Below are 15485 nucleotides of genomic sequence, written 5' to 3'. Positions count from 1 at the left end.
TTGGCCTAACACCAAGCTTGTGTACACCAAAAACTCTGAGTTAAGCTGCTACCCACAATGCCCTTCCCCTGTTACCTCAGATCTCGTTTGCCGCGTAGCCATATAGCAGCGTTTCACTAAGCTCTCAAGCCAAGTAGCATTTTTCTTGATATTTTCTGTATATTTGGATATATATCTCCCTTATTTAGTCGCTCTCTAAATCTATTTCCCTTCTACTTCACTCGTTTACAGTTACTGTAACTTTCCTAACTAGCTCTACCCATTGGGCAGTTCTTTTTCCCATCACTGGTATGCCCTCTCCTTACCCTTGCGGTATTTCTTGATACCATCGTTGGTATCTTCCTTCCTTTTCCTGCCTTTCTAAGTGTTTTCCCTTGTTTGATAGTCTAGTTAAATTGTGACTAGTGTGTTTATGGAAATGTCTGATAAAAAAGGGACTTCAGAGTTTAAACACTGCACCTCTTGCATTGGTAAACTCCCAAACAGCGACTTTCATGATGACTGTTTATGGTCTGGGGGTTTCTCATCTCTAATGCAAAACACGAACTCAAAAGAGAAAACTTGCAGAGAAAACCAGTTTAATAAAAAGCAGAGCTTTCGGGCGTAACCCTTCTTCAATACTAATACATTCAAACACTAAACTCTAGAAGCTTAAATACAGGTCTAAAATCACATGACCAGCAGCCAAATGAAATCATGTGACAGAAAACAAATTAAAAATTAAAGACATATACATATAAATATATTAAAAGATGTGTAGATACACAGTATAAAATATTTACTTTACAATATTACGTAGCTTAACTAACACAGGTTTTAAACTGACAGTGCTGTTTAAACCAGGATGAGTGTCAGCAGCTAATCTCAATATCCATTCAAATTCTTTGAGCTCAAGGCGGTTGTTGACATCACCACCTCTTTCATTTGGACATAGAGCATCAATCACTCTAAACTTAAATGTATGTGTTTCACCACAAGTTTTAATATGTTTACATAGTGCATTATTGTCACAATTTCTCCTAATTTCAGAATTATGGTCTATAACACGTTCCTTAAGCTTACGTATTGTTTTTCCCACGTAAAATGAACTGCATGAGATGCAGGTAGCCAAATAAACCACAAAAGTGGTGTTACAAGTAGCTGTAATTTTAAAATTAAATACTTGTCCATTGGCAGGATGAGTGAAGATATCACTACTATTCCCTAAGATGTAAGCACAGGCAACACAGTTAAAACATGGAAAAGTACCAGTTTTAGCAGCCAATTGTGTATAACAGGGTCTATAAAAATCTTTATAACAGAGTAAACTTTTAATCGTCCTCATATTTTTATATGTAAAATGTGGCTTGGTGCCCAATATAGTTTTTAGTTCATCCAGGATGAGGAACAATGTGTTTATGTTTAATAATACCTTATTTCTTCAGTTAACAGGCGTAGCTATGGGCACATCCGTAGCAAATACTTACGCTAATTTAGTGCTTTACCAATGGGAATGCAATTATTTGTTTAATGCACAAAATCTATTTCTTAGTAACATTAGTTTCTATCAGCGATTTGTAGACGATTGTCTACTAATATGGAATGGTACTTTGGATGATTTGAATATTTTCATTGATTATTTAAATTCTAGTACTAATTTTTTGAAATTTAAAATGGATGTGTCTGACAGCAGTATATGTTTTTTAGATGTCAAACTGCAATTGAATGATGGCATATTAAACACTAGTATTTATAGAAAGGATGTTAGTAATGGAAGATATACGCATCACAGTAGTATGCACGCCACATGTCTTTAAAGGTGTAGCAAAATCTCAATTTATTAGAGCAAGTAGACTAACTACTGATAATACTACATTTGTTTCACAACTTGATAATATGGTAGAGGACTTTTTTTCTAGTGGATATGATATGAATTTATTATCCAAGCTTAAATCTGATGTAATGGAAGCTAGGCAGACATCACTTATACCAACTTTTTGGAAGATAGGTCAAGCCTCACAGATAGTCAGTGTAATAACACCATTACTCAACATGAAATAAGGTACGTCACAACTTTTAATGGTAGGTCAAGTTCAATTAGACAAATTATTAACAGGAACTGGCCCATTCTGATGGCATTGGATGAACTAAAACTATATTGGGCACCAAGCCACATTTTACATATAAAAATATGAGGACGATTAAAAGTTTACTCTGTTATAAAGATTTTTATAGACCCTGTTATACACAATTGGCTGCTAAAACTGGTACTTTTCCATGTTTTAACTGTGTTGCCTGTGCTTACATCTTAGGGAATGGTAGTGATATCTTCACTCATCCTGCCAATGGACAAGTATTTAATTTTAAAATTACAGCTACTTGTAACACCACTTTTGTGGTTTATTTGGCTACCTGCATCTCATGCAGTTCTTTTACGTGGGAAAAACAATACGTAAGCTTAAGGAACGTGTTATAGACCATAATTCTGAAATTAGGAGAAATTGTGACAATAATGCACTATGTAAACATATTAAAACTTGTGGTGAAACACATACATTTAAGTTTAGAGTGATTGATGCTCTATGTCCAAATGAAAGAGGTGGTGATGTCAACAACCGCCTTGAGCTCAAAGAATTTGAATGGATATTGAGATTAGCTGCTGACACTCATCCTGGTTTAAACAGCACTGTCAGTTTAAAACCTGTGTTAGTTAAGCTACGTAATATTGTAAAGTAAATATTTTATACTGTGTATCTACACATCTTTTAATATATTTATATGTATATGTCTTTAATTTTTAATTTGTTTTCTGTCACATGATTTCATTTGGCTGCTGGTCATGTGATTTTAGACCTGTATTTAAGCTTCTAGAGTTTAGTGTTTGAATGTATTAGTATTGAAGAAGGGTTACGCCCGAAAGCTCTGCTTTTTATTAAACTGGTTTTCTCTGCAAGTTTTCTCTTTTGGTTTCTCATCTCTCTGTTAAACCCCCTTGTCAAATTAGTCAAAGTTTCAGTCAGCGGACGCTGAATGAAATAAAGAATAAATTGATTTTGAAAGGCCTTCTTGCTTCTCCTTTCTCAGAAGCCATTTCTGTGTCAGAGGTCTCAACCCCTCCAATAAAGGACAAGAAATGTCCCCATCCTGATCCCTCCAACGGCTGTTGATAGGAGTAAGACATATAAACATAAGGCCCACAAAACTTCCTCAGAGCATAGGTTTGCTACTTCGGCTCTGTCTACTACTGTTCCGAGCTCTGCTCCGGTCACTACTATGACTCAAGCCATGGACATTACTGGATTTTCAACGATGGTGCTGCCTTCGGCACCGAACCTCCCAGCTACTGCACCCACCTTGCCTTCCACTACAGCTACGACACTAACCTTGCCTTCGACTACAGCTACGGCACCGATTTTGCCTTTGACTATATCAAAAATGGTTCCAACCCTTGCCATTTCTTAGACACCGATGACATCGACTCTGAGAGCTTCTTCGGCACAGGGCCCTTTTCCTACTCCACTGATTCCTTTGCTACCTGTCTCCCAATTAGAGACTACGGTGCCAGTAGCTCAGACACCATGGACCCGATACTCCCCCTCCTTGGATCCATTCCTGGGTCAAATGTACAGCCCCTTTTTGGATCGACCCAACTCCCCTTCAAGAGTGCCCACAAGGTCCACCAGGAGTCTATCCGAACTTGATGTGGTGTGCCTGTTGGATCAGCTGTTGATGGCCAGAGGGATACCAAATGTTCCAAAGACTCATCCTCCTCTGGGACTTCGGTCTATCTCTCCCAGGACTCAGACATATACTCCTCCTTCAGACCAGTTGGTTCTAAAGCCCACTGCTCAGACATCCTTTGTGGAACGCTGTTCCTTGGCACCGACAGTGACTGTCACTAACGCTTCAAGGCCACCCCTTTGGTTTTTGGTTCCAATGAAACTGTCCCTTCCTCAGACTCATGGTTGGGGGCAGAGTCCTCGGTCCAGGGCAAGGTTCCGAGTGTTTTATCGGTTCCGCCCTCGGATCTGGGAATAATGCCTGCCCTGATTTTGCTTGAGGCTCCATCCCTGGGAGCGGGTCCGACTGACTGGGGTGTGACCCTGGTTCCGAGGTGGTCCTTCTCGGTTCCGGGCTCCCACTCCTCTTCAGGTGGGCCTGCTTTTCGGGTGATGGAGAGAGTGCTTGCTTCGGGAAGTGCTCCTCCGACATCGGAACTTCACCCTGCTCCCTCTGAGCTACAGCTACCATGAGCCACCTTCCCCGGGACATGGGGAGGAAAAGCCTCAGGATACCCCAGTTCAGGGTACCCATCCTTATGAGTCTTTTTCAGATATTCCCACTAAAGATCCTCCTCGGAAGAAGGCATGCAAGAGGAAGCACATAGACTCTCTTGAAGAGTCTTTGACAGAAGACACGGACTCCGATGATGGGGAGGGGTCCCCACGGTCACCTCCAGATGATGTCTCCTTCGGAGACATCCTGGAAATATTACAACAGAGGGGTGGCTGGAACCCTCCAACCCCTCCTCGGAGTCCGTGTTTCTGCAGGCTTTTTGCTCCCAACTTTCTAGCTCTTGGGTGACCTCACCTGCTGACGAGTTAATCCAGCTCATCTTGCAGCGTGCCTGGCAGAACCCTGACTCTATTGAGGCCATTCCCCGGAGACTTGATAAGATGCCCCCCCGGAAAGCATCCACACTGGTCCAGAGGTTTGCCAATTGATGGTGGTGGTGGCAGCAGACACTAAAAAGGATCTAGTGGAAGAAAGTCCTGCTGTTCACCCACTCAACAGGGAGTCCAGGGCTGTGGACAGATTAGGGAAGCAAGTCTTTGCTTCAGTGACCTTTGCTGTCAGGTCCCTAAACTACTTGGCACACTTCATGAGGCTCCAAAGAGATCTGATTACCGAACTTTCTGGATCCCTCGTGGCTCAAGTTTCTGATGAGGCACGGGACAAGGTTGCCTCTCAACTTGTCACCCTTGAATCCATTTCCAATTTGTCCATGAGGCTGCTCTCCCACACAGCCGAAGGGGCGGCAAGAGCTGCGGGTGCAGGCATAGTCATGAGGCATAATGCCGGGATGTGCATCTGTGACCTCGCGGACTCCTTCAAGTCCTCCTTTTTCAGCGCCCCTACTGAACCATTTTCCTTATTTGGTTCTAAAGTGAAGTACACGCTGGCCAGGTGTGAACAAGACGAAAGACTCTGTTGGCCGTTGGCCTACGTTTTTCCAAACCTCAACATTCTTTTTCTAGGAACCAGAGGAATGGGAAAATCTGGCACAAGAAATCTCAGGGTCCTTTCCATAATGCACATGGTGAGTATTCCCCCAGAGGCAGAGGGGGTTCCAATGGTGGAAGACGTCCCTTTAGGGACAGAGGGGGTTCTCAAAACCAAGACTCCAGGGATTCCTTCTCTGGGCAGTCTTATCAATGCTCCTGAAGCGTTGCCCAATTGCTTTCCTCTGGAAGCAGTTGAGGCTCATTTTTCTCTTCACCAAACTGCCTGGTGCTCTATTACAAACGATCGATGGGAGCAAAGAATAATCTCCAGAGGCTACTACATCCCTCTAACCTCCTATCCAAAACCTACAAAAACCTTCCCAATGTTCCACCCAATCAAAGGGAAGAAGCGACTTCAGAGATCAAAAAGCGTCATCAAAAAAGGAGTCATCCAACCAGTCCCTCCAGACCAATGCAGATCCGGGTTTTACTCAAGATTCTTTTTAATGCCAAAAAAGACCGGGGACTGGAGACCCATTCTGGATCTCAGCCATTTAAACAAATCAGTTGCACAAACCAAGTTCCGCATGGTCACTACTCAATCCATTCTCCCATTTTTAAGGGAGGATGATTGGATGTGCTCGATAGACCTCCGGGATGTGTATTACCACATCAAAATGGACAAACATTCCAGGAGTCTCCTTCGCTTCCGGCTAGGAGCCAATCATTACCAGTTCTGAGCCCTGCCATTTGGTCTCTCAACAGCCCCCAGAGTGTTCACGAAATGTCTAGCAGTGGTAACAGCTCATCTGAGACTTGAAGGATTCTAGGCGTTTCTATATTTAGATGATTGGCTCCTCTCTGCCCCCACCAAGCGTCTTCTGACTATGGCCCTCCGATACACCCGTTCATTAGAGGAGTCCCTAGGCATCACTGTATACTGGGAGAAATCCAACTTAGGACCTACCCAACAGCTGGAATTTATAGGGGCAGTTTTAGATACCCTATCCTGCCTGGTATCTCTGCCGGCTCACAGGCTTCAGAGGTTAAGATTGCAAGTGTGTGTGATACTCTGTCAAAAGAAGGTGCCAGCAAGGGAAGTTCTCCAGGCTCAGGGGTCCATGGCTGCAGCCATTCCAATAGTTTCTCTGGCAAGGTAACACATGAGACTGTTACAATGGCTCCTATTGTCCCAGTGGTTCACAAATCTTCACTCCCTAAACTCGCAGGTTGCTCATGCCCAACTCTTGCAAGCAAGATCTCCTTTGGTGGGTGAGGCCAGACGCAGAACTTTGGTGTCGCCCCTTTCAGAATCCTCAACCCAATGCCACTGTGACCATGGGCACTTCCCTGACGGGGGGGGGGGGGGGCATTTTCAGGGAAAGACAATTCAAGGCACGTGGTCGAGCTTAGAGACCAACCTGCATATAGTACAGTTGTGTACCTACCATAACTGTAGATGTTTGAGTGTATTCACTGTTGCAGTCATTACACTTGGGTTATCCCGCTGGCAGGCTACCCGCAGTCGGCCTGAATTCCAAAGTCCTGGTCCAGCATCGGTTGCTGTCGTCTCTTCCCTGACGTCAGTGCGCCAGGGGTATAAAAGATGCAGCCTACGCAATTTTCTTCAGTTTTTCTTGCCCCAGATGTTAGGTGCCCCCAAAAGGGTAGGCTAAAAATTCTGCTCATAAAAATGCATGCACTAACAAACGTTACCTTCATCTACAAGCAAATACACCACATAGGTTGCATAGAATAGAGAAGTACAGATAAGTCCCAGTAATGAAAGGGGGATGGAGGGAGGGTAACCTGGACTGCAACAGTGAATACACTCGAACATCTACATTTATGGTAGGTACACAACTGCACTATGTTCATCGTGTTTCACTGTTGCAGTCATTACACTTGGGTTGAATCCCAAATCTGAGGTTGGGTGGCTGGGCCTAAATAGAATTAGCAGTGGCTATAAGGCCCTGCAGAACTGCAGTGGCAAAGCCTGCTCTGGATTTAGAGTAAAGAGGTAAGTGGGAGTGCTTTGTAAAAGTGTGCAATGAAGTCCAAGTTGTAGCCTCCAAAATGTCCTTGGTTGGTGGTACTCTGAGGAAGGCTGCTGAAGTGGCTGCTGCTATGGTTGAATGTGGCCTAATGCCCTTTGTCACTGATTTGCCATGTTGTGAATAGCAAAAATGAATGCAGTGGCCTATCCACTTTGAAATAGTCTGCTTTGAAATAGCTTTTCCTTGCGATCCTGCAGCATATGCCACTAAGAGTTGCTCAGTCTTTCCGAAAGCTTTAGTTTTGTCCAAGTAGAAGCGCAGCTGTCTGTGTATGTCCAAAGAATGCAGAAGTCTCGCTCCCTTATTCTGTGGGTTTGGATAAAAGGTAGGCAAATGAATGGATTGGTTAAGAGCCACACTGGACACTACCTTAGGCATAAATGTTGGGTTTGTCCTTAGAGAAACCCTGTCCGGATGGAAAAGAATAAAAGGTTCCATAGCAATTAGTGCCTGTAACTCTGAGACTCTTCTTGCTGAAGTTATTGCTAGGAGCAGAGCTGTTTTCCATGATAAGTATTTTATCTCAGTTGGAATGGCTGGCTCAAAAGGAGGCAGTGTGAGCTTTTCCAAGACAAAATTGAGGTCCCATGCAGGTACTGGAGCTCTCCTTGGAGGTCTTATGTTTTAGGCCCCTCTGAGGTACTGCCTTAGCAGTGGATGTGAAAAAGTAGGTGGTCCGTATTGTAATGAGCTAAAATGGCAGAGGCATGGATCTTAATTAATGAGAAGGATAGGCCTTTGTCCAGCATCTCAGTTAGGTATTGTAAAATCTGAGGAATATTTGGTACAAGCGTGTCTATTCCTTGTGCCTGGTTCCAAGCCAGAATCTCTTCCATTTTTCTGCATAAGATTTTCTGGTGCTGGGCCTCCTGGCCTCCAAAATAACATCCATAACTGCTTTAGAGAGGTGTGTTCTGAATGGTTACATTATCCGCCATGGAGCCAGATTTAGGGTTCTGAGTTGGCTGTGTAGGATCCGAATGTTTTGTTGGGTCAGTAAATGAGGAATTTGAGGTAATGTCCAGGCTGGGCCTTGAGACAAGCTCTTTTGGATTGGGTTCCAGTGCTGGCGTGGCCAGTCTGGAGCAATCAGTATAATTTTTGGCTTCTCTTGTCTGACCTTTAGGAGTACCTTGGGGAGGAGAGGCAGTGGAGGAAAGGGATATACTGTTAGGGTTTTCCAGCTGAATGATAGGTCATCCACTTTCCATGCTTGTTTGTGATAAGTCCTTGTGCAGAATCTCTGTAGTTGGCAGTTGTGAGGGGAGGCAAATAGATCTATGTCTGGGCATCCCCATTTTCTTGTTATCATGCTGAAGATTTGTAGATCTAGTTTCCACTCGTGAGGATCCATGAGGTTTCTTGCTTAGTTCGCCTGCCAGAGTATTTGTCTTTCCTGGCAGGAATACTTGATAAGTCAATGCTGTGTTCCACAAAGTCATGGCTTGTCTGCAGAGGGGGTAGGAATGTGTGCCTCCTTGCTTGTTTATGTACCACATGACTGTAGTATTGTCCATCTTTATCAGTAGTTGTCCTGGATGAAGTAGATCCTTGAAGGCTGTCAGTGCATTCTGCACAGCTAGCATCTCTTTTTGATTGATATGAAAATGCATTTGACTTGCGGGCCATGTGCCCTGAATACATTTTCCTGCCATATGGGCCCCCCAGGCATAATCTGATGCATCTGTTGTTAGTGTCTGCCTGGCTGTGGGTAAAGTAAATGGCTGTCCCTTGTTGTGGTGACAGGCCTGTGCCCACCATCGAAACTCCTGTTGCAGGCAGGGAATGATGGTAATTAATGTTTCCAGGCTGTGGCAATGTTGAGTCCAAACACTTTTTAGATACCATTGTAGTTTCCTTATATGCAGTCTTGCATATGGAATTAGCTGAATGCAGGATGCCATGAAGCCCAAAGCCTGCAGAAGTTTTCTTGCAGATAACTGGGTCTTTGTTGCCATCATTTTGAAGTAAGAAGTCAGTTACCTTTGTTTGTCTGGCGTGAGATAAACCATCTGGGCAGCTGTACTTAAGCTTGCACCCAGGAATATTATCTCTTGAGAGGGTACCAATTTTGATTTATTTTCGTTCACTGTGTACCCTAGGCAAATTAGTAATCTTTTTACAAGTGCCAGATGCTTCAGTAGAATGTCCTTGTTCTCTGCTTGAATAAGGCAGTCGTCCAAGTAAGGATATATTTGGATTCCTCTGTCTGCAAAATGCAATTACTGGTGCCAGGCATTTTGTGAAGACCCTGGGTGCAGTAGATAAGCCAAAGGGCAGTGCAGAGAATTGGTAGTGCATTGAGCCAGCTATGAATCTGAGGTATCTTCTTCAAGATTGTCTGATTGGGACATGCAGGTATGCCTCTTTGAAGTCCAAAGTTACAAGCCAAGCCTTCTTGCCCAGCATGGGCAGAAGCTGCAGCAGAGTCAACATTTTGAATTTTGGAACATCCAGAAAAGTGTTCAGAATAGACAGGTCCAGTTTTGGTCTCCAGGCTTTGTCTTTTCTGGGTACCAAGAAAAGTCTTGAGTAAAATCCTTGTCCCCTGCACTTGCTGTGGTACTCGCTGAATAGCCCTCATGTCCATGAGGGATGAAACTTGCTTTTGTGCCTCTGCCCATTGATTGTGTGGTAGGTCTGGCATACCTTTTGTCTTTGGAAGGGTGTGAAAGTGGAACCTGTAGCCCTGAGACACTATATTCAAGACCCTTTTGTCCTGGGTGATCATGTGCCAATTTTGTGAAAAAAGTGCTAGTTTTCCCCCTAAGGGTGCTGCCAAAAGATAAGTGCTTGGCATTGGCAGAGGAAAGTCAATGGGACTGTTTCCTACATGGCTGTGATTTGTCTTCTCTGCTTTTGGAGGTAGAAGCACCCATTGTTTAGGCCTGTATGAGCCTTGGGGCTGGGATCTGCCTCTTTGTGGCCTGACACTGGAAAGGACCAATTCTTAGAAGGCCAGTTCCTGCTAAATCTGGGTGGCTGTACCTGTAGGAAATCCTTAACTGCATAGATTTCGCTTTATCCTCCATTTTCTTCAACAGCTCTTCTGCCTTAACACCAAAGTATCATGCTGTAATGGAGCATCCAATAATTTTGCTTTAACATGATCAGGCAGATTCTGTTCCTTTAACCAAGCATGCCTTCTAATGACAGAACCTGTAACAGCGGCCCTGCAAGAGGCCTCCAGTGAATCAAAACCACCTTGCAAAGTATGCTTTCCCACTTGTTCAGCTGCATGCAATAAATCCTGCATTTCCCTGTTATCAGAACATTCAGAATTTGTCAACATTTTCTGTTTTAGCAGTGACATTAAGTATTGCTGATATTTAAGCATATGAAACTGACAATTTAAAGCCCTTACAGCCAAGGTAGCAGAAGTGTAAACTTTTTCCCCCATCTGTCCAGTGCCCTAGAATCCCTAACAGAGGGGACAGGGTTTTTTGCAGTGGAAGCCTTGACCCCTTTGGGACCCTGAGAAATAGTTTCTGGGTCAGCAGCAGGGTTTTTATATAGAAATTTATGAGAGTCTGGAACCCTGTAGTATCTGTCTGGCTTAACAGGTGCAGGGGGTAAAGAGTCAGGAGACAGGCTGGACTCTGAAAATACATCATCTACAATGTCTAGAACAGGTGGAATAGCAAGAGGTCTGTGCTGAGGTAGTAAAAGAAAGTCTCTGAGCCTTTTCTTAGATTCTGAGTAATCTTGGCTCTCCTATTGAAAATGCTCCCTCATGGTATGCAGGGTTTCCCCAAAAGAGTAATCCTCAGGAGGAGAGGCTGAAGGAATAGATTCTTCAGCATCAAAATCCTCATAGGGAGGAAGAGAGTATCCCTGTTCAGAAGACGAGTCAGAAAAAATGGAACCCTGATCAGAAGAGTCATATTCTGTCTCTTGCCTAGGCCTCTTATCAGGAGGGGGATGGGAACCCCTGATCAAAGTAATTAGGTCTTCGGCCATTTTAAGCATCTGTTTCTTAGGCATGGAAGTCTGTCCAGGGGAATGCTGTACTTGTTTCTTTGTCTTTAGAACTGTTTTCATCTTTGCCCTTGAAGCTGAGGTCGGCTTGACATATAACTGTGTAGGTCTGAAAACACCCTCAGAAGCAGATACCCGCTCAGTGGCTCCGGACCCATCTGGGGGAATAGTTTCCGAGTGTCCATTACCTTGAGTATCCAGAGGCCTAGTTGGCTCCACGTGGGAGTCGGAAGCGGCCTGTGGCTCTGAGGTAGCGGGCGTCAGGGGCTGCGAAAGCGCCTCATTGAAAACTGGCGACTAGCCCAGCGGAGGCCTCGTCGTCTGTTTTGGACCTCTGATGCCTGTCCTTTTTCCTTGCGCTTTTTATGAGCTCCGGTCGTCGGCTGTTCTGACGGCATTATATAATTAAATCTTCAGCCAAAGTAATGAAAGGCAAAATCGTACCGACGCTTAATAGCGCATTGGTTAAATCTAGCACAAAACCGACAGCTAGCAATGTCATGGTCAGGGCCTAGGCAAGGAATACAGTAAGAATGAAAATCCTTATGAGGTATTTGCTTCCCACAAGAAATACAATTGTTAACTTTTTCTGACATCAGACTGGAGCAAGAAAAAAGTTTCCCTACTTAGCTTTAACGAAGACTTTGGATCTGAAATTCGATTTTGAAAATCTCAGGAGTCAGCTGACCGGCACTTGCTCACTGCTTTTGCTTCGGGCACCACGCGGCAAGAAAGACTGAAGAAAATGGCGTCATCTGCATCTTTTATACCCCCTGGCACTCTGACGTCAGGGAAGAGGCGACAGCAACCAACGCCGGACCAGGACTTTGGAATTCAAGCTGACTGCGGGTAGCCTGCCAGCAGGATAACCCAAGTGTAATGACTGCAACAGTGAAACACTATGAACATCAATGTTCCGGAGTTAAGAGCGGTGCTGTTAGCATTGCAGGCATTACATCTGCTTTTTCCCCCTGGAACGATTGCAATTCAGTCAGACAATATGTCAGTAGTCTGGTACATGAACAAACAAGGAGGAACCAAATCCTACCCCCTATGTCGAGAGGCCATTAGACTTTGGCACTGGACGATAGCGTCCAACCACTATCTTATCGCAACACACATCCCAGGGAGTTCCAATGTGATTGTGAACAGGTTGAGCAGATGCATTAGCCTTCCACACGAGTGGTCTCTCAATCCCAAAGTAACAGCAAAAATTTTCAGCCGATGGGGCCAGCCCTGCTGCGACCTCTTTGCCTCCCCCTTTGAACAATAAATGCAGCAGCTACTTTGCCCTCTTTCCCCTAGAGTGGGAGTCCTCAAGAGATGCTCTGACTCACGACTGGCCCATGGGTCTCTTCTACGCTTTATTTATTTATTTATGTATTTGCTGTTGGTTAACCAGGATAGTCCATTGGGCCAAAAGAACCCTTTTTCAATGGAGTCCTGGGGAGAAAAGCTCCAACACAGATTACACAAAGATTGCAGAGATTTACATATCAAACATAAACAAAACATAACATTACAAGACAAAGTACTGAGGTTACAATCACAAAAGTTAAAAAACAAAATTATATACATTTTTTTTTTTTGAGAGCATTATTCTAGTAGGATTAGGAAGCGAGTAGATAGATGCAGAAGGCTTTCAGGATGATAGGCATTATTAAGAAATTGATTACTAGTTTCAATAAAGAATGTACGAGATGGAAGACGGTAGAAATCTGCTTATCCCCCAATTCACTTGACACCTCCATTCTTAAAGAAAGCCACTTGGTTGAGATGCAAGGTGATCATCATTGCCCCATTTTGGCCTCATCAAGTGTAGTTGCCCTTCCTCCGGTCTCATCTGTTACAGCCTCCATGGATCCTGGATACTCGTCCAGACTTAATTTCTCACCCCCAAGGGTTGCCTCACCTGAATCTGTCCACTTTCAAGCTGACGGCTTGGTTTCTCCACTTCTGTTAGTCGCCAGGCAGGAAGCCCTTTCCTCACCTGTTCATGATATCACTCTGACCACCCATAAACCATCCACCAGAAAACTTTACAGAGATAAATGGAAAAGGTTTTCTCTTTAGTCTAAAGAATGGATGCTAGTTCCCTTCCTTCAACACCTTTCTGAGTTCTCTGAAAATGGAGCATCAGCCACTACCGTAAGAGTCCATTTAGCAGCAATTTCCAATTTTCATAACAGAGTACAGGGCATTCCAATTATGTCCATTCGCCTGTGCAAAACCTTTCTCAAAGGAGCGTTTCACAGCAGACCTCCAATCAGGTGTCCCTTAGGGACGTGGAATCTCTCCCTAGTACTGCAGTCTCTCTCTCAACCCCCCTTTTGAGCCTGCTGCAAAATGTGATCTCAAATTTCTCTCATGGAAATCTCTCTTTTTGATAGCTGTCACTTCAGCTAGATGGATCTCAGAATTACAGGCCTTATGCATCAGACCACCATACCTGATATTTCATAAAGACAAAGTATCTCTACGTTACTAATCCATCCTTTCTCCAAAAAGTGGTTTCTGATTTTTCTGTGAACCAATCCATCGAGCTCACAGTGTTTTTTCCAAACTATTCCAATAAAGGAGAATAGTGCCTATACTCCTTGGATGTGCATACGCAACTACGTTTTTACCTAGATAGGACTAAATCTATCCGTAAGACAGACCAACTTTTCATTTCCTTCTCTGGTCCAAGGATGGGATATGCTGTGTCAAAAGTCACTTCATCAAAGTGGCTCAGAGATTGTATTTCCTTTTCATATTCATGTACAAACGAGCCTAGACGTCACAATATCAAAGCACATTCAACTAGAGCTATAGCAACCTCTGTAGCTTCTCACTCCAGAGCCTCTATGGGTGACATTTGCACAGCAGCCATTTGGGCTAAACCACACACTTTCCTCAAACATTACAAGTTGGATATGGTCTCCAGGGGAAGAGCGGCCTTCGGCTCAATGGTGCTCAGGAATGTTCTTCCATAAGGGCCACCCAGGTTTCTCAGGTAGCTTGGGATTATGTCCCATCAGTGATGAATGAAAAGAAGATTAACATCATCAGATAAAGAAGTTATGTCTTACCATAACGTTCTATCTATGTTGTTGATCTTCTTCCATTCATCACATCCCACCCTCCATCCCCCATCAAAGGCTCCTGGTGGATCTCATGGGTCCTTGTGGTGTGTCAGGTTTGTGCGCAGAAATGGCCTCTGCTTTATTTCTATATGTCATACACAAACTCGATCTGAGGAAACAGGGAGAAGGGTATTGTGGGTAGCAGCTTAGCTCGAGAGTTTTTGGTGTACGCGAGCTTGGTATTAGGTCGACACGGTTCCGAGGAGCTCGGAACCAAATCCATCAGTAATGAATGGAAGAAGATCAACAACACAGATGGAATGTTATGGTAAGACAAAATTTCAGTATTCTTGTTTAAAAAAAAAAAGAGAAATTATCTCCCAGCCTTACAGCCCTAAGTTTAAGATGCAGCATCATCTTTAGTTCATCACAGATTTCACCAGAACATTAATTCTAACACTGCAAACCAGGTCCAGCAGACATCACCAAGGAATTATAAGAAAAGTACAGTTGTGTACACTTACCATAAATGTAGATGTTCGAGTATATTCACTGTTGCAGTCATTACATTTGGGTAATCTGCTGGCAGGTTGCCCTCAGTCGGCCTGAATTCCAAAGTCTTGGGTCCTGTGTTGGTTGCTGTCTTCTCTTCCATGACTTCAGGTCATCAGGGTATAAAACATGCAGCCGACGCCATTTTCTTTAGTTTTTTTGCCCCCGATGTCAGGTGCCCCCAAAAAGGTAGCAAATATATATATGCAATATAAACTTTACCTTCATCTACAAGCAAATACACCACATAGGTTGTAGAAGATAGAGAAGGAAAGATAAACTCCAGAATGACAGGGGGATGGCGGGAGGGTAACCTGGACTGCAACAGTGAATACACTCTAACATCTACATTTATGGTAAGTGTACACAACTGTACTATGTTCTTCATGTTTCACTGTTGCAGTCATTACATTTGGGTAGAATCCCAAAGCTATGGCTGGGAGGCTGGAGCTAAACAGCATTAGGTGCCGCTATAAGGCCCTGCAGAACTGCAGTGGCAAAGCCTGCCCTGGACTTAGAGTAGAGAGGCAAATGATAATGCTTTGCAAAGGTGTGAACAGAACTGCAAGTAGCAGCCTCTAGAATGTCTTTGGTTGGTACTCCTCTGAGAAAGGCTGCTGAAGTGGCAG

General features: G+C 44.0%; 1 protein-coding gene across 3 annotated transcripts in view; it reads right to left on the bottom strand.

Moving 5' to 3' along the window:
* The window catches only part of LOC122795841 (spindle assembly abnormal protein 6 homolog), a 1219651-nt gene that overhangs the window by 355491 nt on the left and 848675 nt on the right, over positions 1-15485 (bottom strand). The gene's annotated exons all lie outside the window — the stretch shown is intronic.

The sequence above is a fragment of the Protopterus annectens genome, chromosome 2.part2 (assembly GCF_019279795.1).
Source record: "Protopterus annectens isolate FY-2018-M chromosome 2.part2, PAN1.0, whole genome shotgun sequence".
Taxonomy (NCBI): Eukaryota; Metazoa; Chordata; order Ceratodontiformes; family Protopteridae; genus Protopterus; species Protopterus annectens.
This window is presented reverse-complemented; position numbering and strand designations above follow the sequence as displayed.